Genomic DNA, 14142 nt, shown 5'->3' with positions numbered 1-14142 from the left:
GTGAGTGTATAATTGATTACTAGAGATTTGATAAAGTAATACTGGGAATATAATTAGATACAATTTAAACAACCAATATATAGACGAACGTAGGCTTTGAGTTGGTATCTGTAATGGATCATTTGATAAAGATGAGGTTTAAGCATTATTAAACAGTCTACAAAGTCTGGGCAGTTGTCTCAGAAACTGATGGGAGTTTGTCCACTTGAGGGTAGGGGGGAGGGGGGTCTTCCCAGTATGAGAGGAGATGCTAGATTTATTGTATAAACCTTTTTCCATAAAGTTAGAGTGAACCAAGGTGGCTGACTAACTGTTGAAGAAGCATCCCGTACACATCACAGTGGCAGAATCACCTGGAAAACACACATCACCATCTGCTGACTGGAGTTGGTATCACAGTTTTTTTTTTTTTTTTTTTTACTTTATTTTACTAGGCAAGTCAGTTTAGAACAAATTCTTATTTTCAATGATGGCCTAGGAACAGTGGGTTAACTGCCTGTTCAGGGGCAGATCGGCAGATTTTGTACCTTGTCAGCTCGGGGATTTGAACTTGCAACCTTTCGGTTACTAGTCCAATGCTCTAACCACTAGGCTACCCTGGCGCCCCAGTTGAGAAAATACTTTCAGACAAAACGCTAAAAACCGACTGTCCCTAAAAACCATCGACTCCCTTTGAAAACGGGCAATGTGGCATCAGAAACATTAATAGTGTAAAAATGTACTACAAAGTGTAGCTAAATAGAATAACTTTGGTCATACCCAGTCAGCACATGACGTCGATTTATGGGCAATATCAGGTCTGTCTGTTGTGGCTGCTATTTTGCCCCAAAATAGTCATCCCAAATGGGGCTGTGTATAACTATGTAAATGTCTCTCGGACAAGGTGACTTTTGTGAATATACACTCTAAAAACTAAAGGCTCCTGGAGTATCCTGAAGGGGTTCTTCAAATTGAAACTGTGGGGGAACCCCTACAAGTTATTTGAAGAACCCCTTATGGTTCCTCTAAGAACCTATTGGGGTTCATTTTTTTAAACACCCTGTCAACCCTCCCTCCATTGTAAAAAAAATATTTCAATAACAATATTGATTTAAATAATTCATTGTGTTTTAGTGGCACCACAAATGTGAATCAATATTTACAAAACAATTTACCAAACAAAACACCTTACACAATTGCAACATTTCTGCAGACATGTCAGACCATAATAAATAATACATTTACTTTGTATAGTGCTTTTCATGACATAAAGGGAAAATAAAAAATAAAGGGAACACAAACTACACAATGTAACTCCAAGTCAATCACACTTCTGTGAAATCAAACTGTCCACTTAGGAAGCAACACTGATTGACAATACATTTCACATGCTGTTGTGCAAATGGAATAGACAACAGGTGGAAATTATAGGCAATTAGCAAGACACCCCCAATAAACGAGTGGTTCTGCAGGTGGTAACAACAGACCACTTCTCAGTTCCTATGCTTCCTGGCTTATGTTTTGGTCACTTTTGAATGCTGGTGGTGCTTTCACTCTAGTGGTAGCATGAGACAGAGTCTACAACCCACACAAGTGGCTCAGGTAGTGCAGCTCATCCAGGATGACACATCAATGCGAGCTGTGGCAAGAAGGTTTGCTGTGTCTGTCAGCGTAGTGGAGGCGCTAACAGGAGACAGGCCAGTACATCAGGAGACGTGGAGGAGGCCGTAGGAGGGCAACAACCCAGCAGCAGGACCGCTACCTCAAGCTTTGTGCAAGGAGGAGCAGGAGGAGCACTGCCAGAGCCCTGCAAAATGACCTCCAGCAGGCCACAAATGTGCATGTGTCTGCTCAAACGGTCAGAACAGACTCCATGAGGGTGGTAATGAGGGCCCGACGTCCACATATGGGGGTTGTGCTTACAGCCCAACACCGTGCAGGACGTTTGGCATTTGCCAGAGAACACCAAGATTGGCAAATTCGCCACTGGCGCCCTGTGCTCTTCACAGATGAAAGCAGGATCACACTGAGCACGTGACAGACGTGACAGAGTCTGGAGACGCCGTGGAGAACGTTCTGCTGCCTGCAACATCCTCCAGCATGACCGGTTTGGCGGTGGGTCAGTCATGGTGTGGGGTGGCATTTCTTTGGGGGGCCACACAGCCCTCCATGTGCTCGCCAGAGGTAGCCTGACTGCCATTAGGTACTGAGATGAGATCCGCAGACCCCTTGTGAGACCATATACTGGTGCGGTTGGCCCTGGGTTCCTCCTAATGCAAGACATTGCTAGACCTCATGTGGCTGGAGTGTGAAAGCAGTTCCTGCAAGAGGAAGGCATTGATGCTATGGACTGGCCCGCCTGTTCCCCAGACCTGAATCCAATTGAGCACATCTGGGATATCATGTCTCGCTCTGTCCACCAACGCCACGTTGCACCACAGACTGTCCAGGAGTTGGCAGATGCTTTAGTACAGGTCTGGGAGGAGATCCCTCAGGAGACCATCCGCCACCTCATCAGGAGCATGCCCAGGCGTTGTAGGGAGGTCATACAGGCACGTGGAGGCCACACACACTACTGAGCCTCATTTTGACTTGTTTTAAGGACATTACATCAAAGTTGGATCAGCCTGTAGTGTGGTTTTCCACTTTAATTTTGAGTGTGACTCCAAATCCAGACCTCCATGGGTTGATACATTTGATTTCCATTGATCATTTTTGTGTGATTTTTGTTGTCAGCACATTCAACAATGTAAAGAAGAAAGTATTTAATAAGAATATTTAATTCATTCAGATCTATGATGTGTTATTTTAGTGTTCCCTTTATTATTTTGAGCAGTGTATATATAAATAATGATGTACAATAAAAACAGCATACATTAAAAATAAATCATATGTAAAATAACAGTATTGTAGACTTGATGCTAAATGCAGATTTTTCAGCTTTAGTGTGTGTATTGTATCTACTTAGTTACGTTAGGAAGTTTGCCATCTTTATGACCAGCCCTGGTAACTTCACCCCAACTTCTCTTCTCCCCAGAACACAGTAACTTAAGAACAAGTGTTTTTCTGACATTTTTGGGAAATTTAAGGGATAATAAAAAAATACAGCCGTAGCAGAGCCCCAAGTCCCATGGAGACGTCCTCGAGGGCGTGGATGTTCTCCCCATTAAAGGCCAGCGGGATTTCACTCTCACGGTGAAATGGATTTCTGCCGATGTGCAGTAAAGGAGTGAAGAGCGGTGAAATCTGTGTCAACAAAAGTAAGAAAAGATTAACACATACAATTAACAAAGAACATAACACATGTTCAGCTGTAGTTTTATATAAGCATGCACACCAATGTTTATGAAGAAACAGATTGGTGCATTGGCATACTTTGACATGTACATAAAGGCATCTCGGGTCCTCATTGAAGAGGTTGGGCAAGAGCAGAATCGCTGCTGTGGTCTCCAGGCCTAGTAAAGTAAAGCAATGATCTTACTACACTTGCAATTTTTTTTTACAAAATACATTAGAGAAAGGGAAGGAATAAGAGCAAATACCTTTTCTGTATTGTCCATCAGGGACTGTCAAAATAGCAGGATGATGTCCTCACCTCTGCCTCGCCTCTCTCTCTAGTCCTTGAATTGTATTTTTGCACACCTATGTTGACCTTGAATTATATTTTTGTCTACATTCATTTCATGGACTTGATTAATTTCTTAGAAGATCTGAAAAGATCATTTGCACACATTTGTATGCTAATAGGTTTCAGTTTGTATTGACTGCTATGTAGGTTTAATGTACACTTCAAATGCAGCTGTCCTACAATATATCTGTACCTTCTTGATCCCAGTCGCATTGCGTCCATGTTTTGTCCTATAAGAATTTCAAAGGAAGAGAAAATGTGTCAAAGAATAGTCTTACAAGCATTAAAATATATATATATATATATATTTAATATATATTGAAAGATAAATGGCATTGACATACAATGTAATGTAAAATAGAACAACATATTGGAGAAAGCACTAGCCAATGCAGTACTGCCATATAGGCCTAATATCACATTTCAAGATATCTTTGTACACAAATTGTTCAATATTTTCTCAGTCTGACTTGAAAGATTATACTCAACATTTTGCTGCGTGGCAATACTGTGTTTAGATTCTAAAGGGCATTTATACAAAAGAGGAAGTCTCGACATTGTATTAATACCATTATGCATTTGAATCCCATCTACAGCTATCTAAGATATTAATTTCCCTCCACAAGGGGACGTACATGTAACGTTTCCAAAATGGGATAGTATTGTCCATGTAACGTTATGCCCCCTTGTGAGTTAATAGTATTGCATGCTGTAGCAGGCTTTAAAAAGAGGAAGACCTCCATTGACGATTCAGTTCGTTGTGACATCGGTCTGGACAGGTCACCGTCCTTAGTTGGTTAGCGTTAGCTAGTTCATTACCACAAAAGTGAGAACTGCTCTAGATTGGAAACTTACGTTAATGACTGTAAAGGCATGTTGGCTTTATGGGAAAGAATATAGTTGAGGTAAATAATCCAAACTTTGTTGTGCCTAGTCAGGACAAAACGTTATCTAGCTAGATAACGGTACTGTACTGTAGCTCATACAACACCGACGGTCATACACGGCTTTCTAATATTTACGGTAATTAACTATAGTAACGTTATTTAAGATATTCACAGAAACCCATCATTGTCTTCGCTATTCATTATTAGTAGGTTATATTAATATTATATAAATTATTTCTAGACATATTCAGAGCCAAACATCAACCCAACTTAACCTTTTTAACTGTTGTCTCATACAAACTTGTCACCATCGTTTTCAGTTGTATTTGCGAAGTTCCCGGAAGAAGTCCAGCAACAACGGAGGTTCCTCGATGAGCCCACCTTCTAACAATTTCTTTGAAGAACCTTTTGGGGCTGTTTTTCATTGGCCAAGGAACCCTGCGGTTTTTAGGGAATCTGAGAACAACTCCAGTTGAACCCTTCATTTTTGCAGTTGTAGTCGGATCTATTTATTCTCAGATTCATAACACGATGATTAGCATCAACGATCAAGTCAGCTGCTGCTGCTCCAATACAGTATGAGGTGAGACGGTAAACTGATGTTGAACCGGGCAGTCAGCTGCTGCTGCTCCAATACAGTATGAGGTGAGACTGTGAACTGACGTTGAACCGGGCAGTCAGCTGCTGCTGCTCCAATACAGTATGAGGTGAGACTGTGAACTGACGTTGAAGCGGGCAGTCAGCTGCTGCTGCTCCAATGCAGTATGAGGTGAGACGGTGAACTGATGTTGAATCATAATGATTAAGTTAATTTAAAGTAATTATTGAAACGCTATATGGCATATTAAATATATTACGCTATTGTTATCATATAGAAACATCATGGAATATTGTACATCATATTAGCATCAACATACATATTGTTTCATTCAATTTCACATAAGGATATTTCATATTTTCAAGTTCAGAAGTCAGAACCCATCACCTGCTATGTAAAAAAAAATGCACATCCAGGATCCTTGGGACATCCCTACCCTAAACCCTACCGTAACAATTTTAAATGTCAACTTCAATGGGCTAGGGACGTCCCATGGATGTATCTCTATCTGAAAATACATGATCTAAGTGATTGAAAGTTGGTATTCAGCAGTCATAAAGCCTTATTTACTTTAATGAACTACTAAAATAGTGATTTTGTCAGACTGCATAAACAGCAGCTCGACACATTATTGACTGACTGATCCATTCATCCTTCCATCCCTCCTCAGCATTCCTCTCCTCTGAAGACCCAGTGAGGGTGGAGCTCAGTCAGAGAGCTGTTGAGGGACTGGTTAGGAAGAACACTTCTACAGCCAGAGAGGTGAGAGGTCACAGATTGTTTTTATGGTAAATATTTATGTTCCCTTAGTGGTTCATCACGTCAGCAAAAGGGAATATGTTCCATCATCTATGTTTATTTACATTAGTGAAAATTCTCCACTGGTATTGGTGTAATTTCTCACCACTTTTGGCTGTATGACAGTTATTTTCCCCTCAGACACACATTTGTTCTTTGCTATTATGAAGGTAATTTGTGTAGAATTGTGTGTGTCTGCTGGTGTTTAGCTGAGTAAAACTCTTCCCACATTGATCACAGCTATAAGATTTCTCCCCAGTGTGTATTCTCTGTGTGATTTCAGAGTTTGTTGCCGAATAAAACTCTTCCCACATTGAGTACAGCCAAAAGGTTTCTCTCCAGTGTGAATTATTTGATGTATTTTAAGTTTTACTGAAGAGTTTAATATTTTCCCACAGTCAGAGCAGCAGTGAGATTTCTTCCTGGTAGGTCTCTGCTGGTATTTCTTGAGTTGTTCTGATGCGGAGAGACTTTTCTCTGCCTCGTCAGCATCATGTTGTTGAGGCTCCACAAAGGATCCACGATTGTCCCGTCTCTCTCCTGTGTGAATGACAAAGTCGGTCAGATGGTTAAAGGCCCACAACAGCAGAAATCCACTGTTTATTTGAGGTGTCTATTCACTTATTCACCACCGTGGGGGAAAACTCAGGGGAGTTCTCATAGGCTGACAGTAAAAAGAGCCTCCATTTCAAGGTTAAATATGAGTGAATTTCACATTACTTTTGGATTATAATTGTAAGGCTCGTTTGAATGTCCTGCTTAATATGTTCGTGTTATTGTCGCAAATCAACTGCTTTAGACTTAAAAAATACTTCAACCAGCAAAATGCTCTTTGGCAAGCTTTGCCATCAGCCGGACAATGAGGGTTTGTCCACTAAGTATTTAACAAATTGCCCCATAACTTCACCTAACAATAACATAGACCTACTGTAGGACCCATAACTTCACCTAATAACAACCTAGATGTAGAACTATAAATCATTTAATAAATCATTTAATATTTCAGGTGAAACATGATCCCACTAGGCTAGTCAGTAATGTGTTGTCATTCTAAATGTCCTGAATAAAGGAAAATATCTCTGTGTGTTGTACAATAGCCTATCCATCAAGGAACAGTTCTCTACACATTATGAGCTAAGTAATTCAAAAATGATTTCCTGGATCAGCTGATGATAGTTGAACATGTGACTGTAACTAAACAGCTACAGTATTAAGTATTATATGTAATTATTGAAGAACCATGTTAATGACAGTATCGATTTGGGTGTTGTCAATAAAGTTAAGGTGAATCTCGGTTAGAACCATTGGATTTTGCATAATCTGAAATGATTTAGGATTTCTGTGCCCACGAAAACTGTTTTTCCAGTGTAATATAAGGAGGCACTAAATGTTACGTAGTTAGAGTGCATTTCAGAGATCTGAATGCAAAAAAAAACTGTACTAAAAGGACATTAACCTAAACCAGAAAGCCAAATATCCACTGGAGGAGTTTACCAAGATGACATTGAATGTTCCTGAGTGGCCTATTTACAGTTTGGACATAAATTGTCATGAAAGTCTATAGCAAGGCTTTAAAATGGCTTTCTAGCGATGATCAACAACCAACTTGACAGAACAAGAAGGTTTTTAAAAAGAATAATGAATATTCACATGAAGATCAGTCTCCTATTGGATGACATCACGACTTCCAATCAAGCCAACTCCTTGAATGCCTTACTATGACATCACTCATTGCTTCTCGTTTGCAGTTCTCTCAAAAAACACAATTTTCTCAAAATGTGTTTCTTTCCCTTTTTTAGTGTGTTTATACTTTACCTTATTTATATATCACTTTTCAACGGGAAAATATTTTTTTAATCACTGGAGGACGTCATGAACAATTCCGACAGTACAAAAACATATTAAAGTGTAGAATGCCCTTTTAAAAAACACACATTAGTTCAACAACTGCAGAGTTTGTGCCCCTGTTTTATAAGACAGTACTCACTGTATTTACTGGTGTTAATCAGATCAATGTCCCTGTTTTATAAGATAGTACTCACTGTATTTACTGGTGTTAATCAGTTCTCCAGTCTTCTCTTCTTCGTCCTCTGTGACAGTAATCTCCCCCTCTTCATCCTTCATTCCTAAAACGTCTTCATCTTCTTTCACTTCATCCTCCACTCCAAAAACTGCATCTTCCTTATTTTCTTTTACAGTAACATCCTCCTCCTCTTTCACTCTGAAGGCGTCTTCCTCTTCTTTCACTGTAACAGCCTCACCCTCTACTTGTTTATGTATTGTAAACATCTTTCTCCTCCGCCTCCTCATTGACGAGAGCTTCTTTCTCTGTCCAGCAGACCACCTCTTCTTCAGCAGGAGGAGAGTAGCTTAGTGAACTCATGGTCGGGGATAATAGCTAGTTAGCATTGGCGACTCGACTAGTGCTAACTTAACCAGCCAGCTCGTTGACTTACAACGTAAATATTAAATTAAATTGGGTAGCTAGTTGTTTCCACATAAGTATGTTTAAATCATAGTGGCAAATAAACCACGAAATTGTCCCAAAGTACTTTAATGTTCCGACGTTGTTGTTTGGCGAGCTACCGAGGTGGCTGCAGTTGTTGAAGAAGCGTTCCGTCCACTAGATTACACGTCACAGTAGAAACATCGCCTGAAAGACACATATCACCATCTGCTGTCTGGAGGGAGGAAACTCAGTTGAGGGGGGAAAATTATTTTTCTTTCTTCATTGAATTATAATATTATCAAGCAGTTTAGGGAAACGTTTTTTTCCTCGCCATTAAATAGGAATATTATATCAACACGTACAAAGAGCAACAAGTGTTGTTTGATTAGGTCAGATTTTTTTTGAGAATTCAAAACAAACTCTACATCTACTCCATATCTGTATTCCTGATTCAGTCAAATAACTAGATATCAAAATAAGCCCCTAGTTATTGATACCCTTGATAAGATGAGCAAAAATTACTGTATAAATAAATAAATAAACTTTACACACGACCATTATATTTTAGCCCAAAACCTCGTTTCCTCTCTGATTGGAGGCTGAAACTTGGCCATAAGTGGATCTTCCAGCAAGACACATCAACATCCACAAAGAAGAAATGGCTAATTGGGCACAAAATCAACCTTTTCAATGGCCATCTCAGTCGTCGGACTTGTACTCCATTGAAAACCTGTGGTTTGAATTGAACAGGGCAGTCCACAAGCGCAGACAAAATAAATCAAGGACCTGGAGAGATTCTGTATGGAGGAATGGTCTAAGATCCCACCCAATGTGTTCTCTTTTCTCATAAAACATTTCAGTGTCATTATCCTCCTGAGGGGAGGGTGCTGGAGTATTGAAAACATGGGTGCCAATATTTCAGACCCCTACCTTTTGAGAATTACAGGTTAAACTATATATCTTTACCTGAACAATTGTATTAGTATAAAATGATATAATTTCCCTTTATTTTTTTACATACAATATAGCGCAATATATGAATTCTTTATTTTATAGAGTCGTTTACCTCATCTTTATCAAGGGTGTCAACAATTCTGTCCCCCACTGACTTCCATACTGCTGCTATATGGCGTAACAATACATCATGTAGATGTATATAATGAACAGACTACATTACATTACATTACATTTAAGTCATTTAGCAGACGCTCTTATCCAGAGCGACTTACAGGTCTATACTGCCCCTACAGGGTGTAACAATACATCATCCAGATGTATATAATGAACAGACTAGGTCTATACTGCTCCTACATTGTGTAACAATACATCATGTAGATGTATATAATGAACAGACTTGGTCTATACTGCTTCTACATGGTGTAACAATACATCATGTAGATGTATATAATGAACAGACTAGGTTCTATCCTACTCTACTGTATCTTAGTCTATGTATTAATCATACCATAAGTATATACTGTATTATATCCTATTCTACTGTATCTTAGTCTATGTATTACTCATCCCATATATATATATACTGTGACGGACATGAATTTTTCTGAACCTTCTCAGTGCTTCTCCTTCCAATAGTGCGCTTCCCCTTTCATTCCCAATTAAATAGCCAGCATCAGCTGCGCAAAAAGGGGGTTGTGATTGAGACGTGAATGAGGATGTGTTCAACCCTCAGTTCCGAAGCTTCTCAATTCCGTTTGTTTTGTTGCCTATAAAAGTGTATTTTGTAGCCTAATAGAGTTTACCCAGGATCGGATCCACTCTGTGCGTCCATGGACTACACCTCTCCGTTGTTCTTAGTGGCCTTTCTCTGCTGGAGATCTGTTGGCAGATTGGATTGTCTGACTGACCACCACCTTTTTGTATACGGTATTTCATTTGTTTTTGATGTGATGAAGACCATGATGATTTATGTAGTTAGCTGAAAGTGAGGAAGTATTAGTATTTGATATGCTTTATAGTTGTGGTAAAATAGTTGTTATTTTGATTGTATGATTAATACTGGGTTTACGCTACACTTGAATGAACAGACAAACATTGCATGACAAAGGTCACTTGAGTTCCCTGAACTCCTTTACCAGCATGGACTCTTTTAGGCCCGAGGAACAGGACATTTCTGGAGGAACCAGAGCTCATTATTTGTTATATTGTTATGTGTGTGTAATAATTTATGTTGGTAATTACAACCCATGCAAAATAATACAGTTGTTTTTGAAGTTCTTTCCAAGTTCGTTCCAATGTTTTAAGGGTTTATGAAAAGTGTAATTCCATCCTGACTTTTAAATAAGTCCTTTGTATTGGTGTAGACTTGACAGACCAGATGGGACTCATTCCCTCCCAAACCAAAAGGAGAAACCAATGTTTTCTCTGGTAGGCACAACCTACCTGGCACCCCTATAAATAATAACTTCAAGTCATAACTGTTACAATACTGTATTCTATCCTATTCTACTGTATCTGGCTATGCCACTCTGACATCGCTCGTCCGTATATTTATATATTCTTATTCCATTACTTAGATTTGTGTGTATTAGGTATTTGTTGTGAAATTGTTAGATATTACTGCACTGTTGGAGCTAGGAACACAAGCATTTCGCTCCACCCGCAATAACATCTGTATGTGACATAGGATTTGATTTATTATGGTCACTTGTGTAAAATGTACTTTTCCCCGCTCATCTTTGACATTGCTTATGCATATTCAGTGGCCTGGATGCTTCCAGACTATGTCAAAGGCCCATCCTGGTAGATCTGAACCTATTGCAGATTAGAGTGATCAGATGACAGAAGTCATATTTAGGTTCCAGGTGTAACTGAGGCCATAGATGCTCCATATCCATTACTTTGAGTGTTTTAATATATGACTACATGTGTTTATTTTTGTGTTGCAGGGGCAGTCAAGTAATGCAACAGCAAGGCCACAGAACATGACAATCAGAGCTGTGGGAGACCACCTCAAGCCCCTAGTAGAGCCGGGGGTGGTGTTTACCACTCCACTACGCCTTCAGAAGGCTGGAAAAGTGGGATTGAAACGGTTTTTCATACTAAGACAGACAAAGAGTCTGTTGATTGGTCAGTCACTGGGTTAATTTGTTTTGCAATATGTTCAAATCAAATCAAGCTTTATTTATACAGCACATATCAGACATGGATGCAACACAATGGCTTCACAGGAAGAAAAAAAACAATGAAAATAAACAAATATTTAGTACACAAATATAAGAGGATAAAAAACATTAAGTTAAAGACTAATAAGCATCCTAAGGAAATGCCATTGATTAAAAATATCCAGCCCAAAATATAAGCTTGTTTTTTTAGGATGGGCTCTGAAAGACACTATGGGGGTGTACAATGAAAGTTGACTCGTCACAACAACTGGGATCTAAAAGACACCCACCATGAGGCCCGATAAATATGCCCAAGAAGAGGCAAACAAAAGAAAAACCCACTCCAAACTAAAAGAGCGGAAGTAAACCAAAAAGATAGAGCGACTGAAGGTGTTGACTCTCCACATCTATCAAGACAACTGGAACACGGGGCCAGACACTCTTAAATAGAACCTGGACCAGCTCAGGTGAAACACCTTCCCACTAACGAGATGGACAAGCCAGAACAGGTGTAACACATACTGACTAACGTAGTGACACCAATCAGTACGTCTTACGTGTTAACGAGCTAGACGTGCTAACGACCGAAACGTGATAAAGTCCAACCTCAAAACATGAATGGAAAAACCAAAGCCTGCAACACCTTTCCCCTTAAGACAACAAATATATGCTATATTTTACACCCACATTTTTCTAGAACTCTCGTCCCCTTGGAACAAAATAAATTGTGAAAAACACTGGCTAAACGCAAAAGTTGCTGACTGCCCACCCTTGAGACAATGCAATATCGGTAGGATTTTCCACCTCACTTGTGGAGCTTCTCTCTCTTTTCAGGGTTCAGTCGATAGGCATGTTGTTGGATCTGGGCCCAGTTCCCAATGTCATGCATTGAGGTTGGCACATCGGAGAATGAATCCTGATATTCTAAAAGAAGGGTAACAACACCAATATAATTATATCTAAAAGCAGGGCAACATTGTCAATATAATTGTACCCAAAAATGGTCAGCTGGTGGCATAAATAATTATGATTACTAAATATTACATAAATTGTAAATATAAAAATCAAAACCAAATGTTCCCCCCTTTGTTAATATTTATTGGCAATACTTAACTTAATGGTGAGGCATGGAATAATAAAACATGTATCTTTTGTCAGGCTGACTGTTTTAAATATGAGGTCATTTGAGTCATGCTTCTTCAGTAGTGGAAAAAAGAAAATTAGCATTTGATTGTTGTTAAGAAATACTGGAGTGATGTTAGATTGTTAATACAAATGATTATAGACCAATTTATTATACTGTGTCCATGTGTATATACACAAACATCAGCAACAATTATCATATTCCATGTATTTTTTTTTCAACTTGTCGAAAACAGCAAGCTACATTTTGAAGTGCTGCATTTTGATTAAAGTGGGTCACCAACACAGTAAGTGTAACACAGCTCTTTTTTTGTTAGTCACTTTTTGTTAAATAATACTCTTTCAATTCAGAGCCTGGATTTTCCCGAGGCTAATATCCATATCATGCTGCAATCAATTGAACAGGGCAAACGATAAGGTAGAACATCATTAAAATACTCCTACTACAATGTTAAAACATTCTACATTGTGACATCATTAAAATACTCCTACAACAATGTTAAAACATTCTACATTGTGACATCATTAAAATACTCCTACTACAATGTTAAAACATTCTACATTGTGACATCATTAAAAAACATTAAAACTACATTGTGACATCATTAAAATACTTCTACTACAATGTTAAAACATTCTACATTGTGACATTATTTCATTGATATCATGAAACAACTCCTACATGTATGTATTTTCTGATGTTTGATTAGCTCTTTTATCAGAGTATCTCTTCCCACATTGATCATAGCTATAATGTTTCTCTCCTGTGTGGATTCTCTAGATGTATTTTACAGATCACAGCTATTCTGATGAAGTTTGATGAAGATTTGCAACCTTTCCCACAGTCAGAGCAGCAATGAGATTTCTTCCCTGTGGGTCTCTGCTAGTGTTTCTTGAGGTGTTTTGAGGTGGAGAGACTCTTCTCTGCCTCATCAGCATCATGAGGTTGTTGAGGCTCCCCAGAGGATCCACGATAGTCACGTCTCTCTCCTGTGTGAACAAAAAGTCAGACAGGTGGTTTAAGGCTCACAACATCAAAAATCCACAGTAAAAAGGTGATGTCAACAGCGTAGCCATCATGTTGTACAAACAATGACGTCTGTAATGAATGTAAATTATTTGACATTTGTCTTAAGACAGTCAAGTGAAGAACAAGTCATATTTTGTCTTGTTTTCACATTAGTAGTAGCATCGACGATTGTATGCTAGAAATACGTTTTTAAAGTTGATGAAATCCTAAGCAGTGTGCCAGACAACTTTTGATCTGCAATATAGGCACCTTTCTGTAGGTCTCTGTTGTTGTTAGGTAAAGTTATGGGTCCTACAGTAGGTCTATGTTAGGTGAAGTTATGGGTCCTACAGTAGGTCTATGTTGTTAGGTGAAGTTACGGGTCCTACAGTAGATCTATGGTATTGGTATAACTAGCAGTTTCCGCATTAGCATGGAGGAGTTTCTGCAACCAAATTGCGTTTTAGCAAACAGAGGGCAGAGAGCGATGCAGAGAGTGATGCACCTATTTGGGGATGTCTGATAGTAT

The 14142-nt window shown here is 39.0% G+C and overlaps 1 long non-coding RNA gene across 1 annotated transcript; it reads right to left on the bottom strand.

Moving 5' to 3' along the window:
* Positions 1-1124: 1124 nt before the first annotated feature.
* Positions 1125-8501, bottom strand: LOC135542411 (uncharacterized). The gene is made up of 5 exons (XR_010456067.1): positions 7933-8501; positions 4770-6430; positions 3522-3837; positions 3355-3434; positions 1125-3225 (listed from the first exon to the last, which is right to left on the bottom strand). It is a non-coding gene; the product is annotated as an uncharacterized LOC135542411 (long non-coding RNA).
* Positions 8502-14142: the final 5641 nt, after the last annotated feature.

Source organism: Oncorhynchus masou, chromosome 6, assembly GCF_036934945.1.
Source record: "Oncorhynchus masou masou isolate Uvic2021 chromosome 6, UVic_Omas_1.1, whole genome shotgun sequence".
NCBI classification, from domain to species: domain Eukaryota; kingdom Metazoa; phylum Chordata; class Actinopteri; order Salmoniformes; family Salmonidae; genus Oncorhynchus; species Oncorhynchus masou.
The sequence above is the reverse complement of the archived record's forward strand: the minus strand, read 5'-3'. Positions and strand labels throughout refer to the sequence as shown.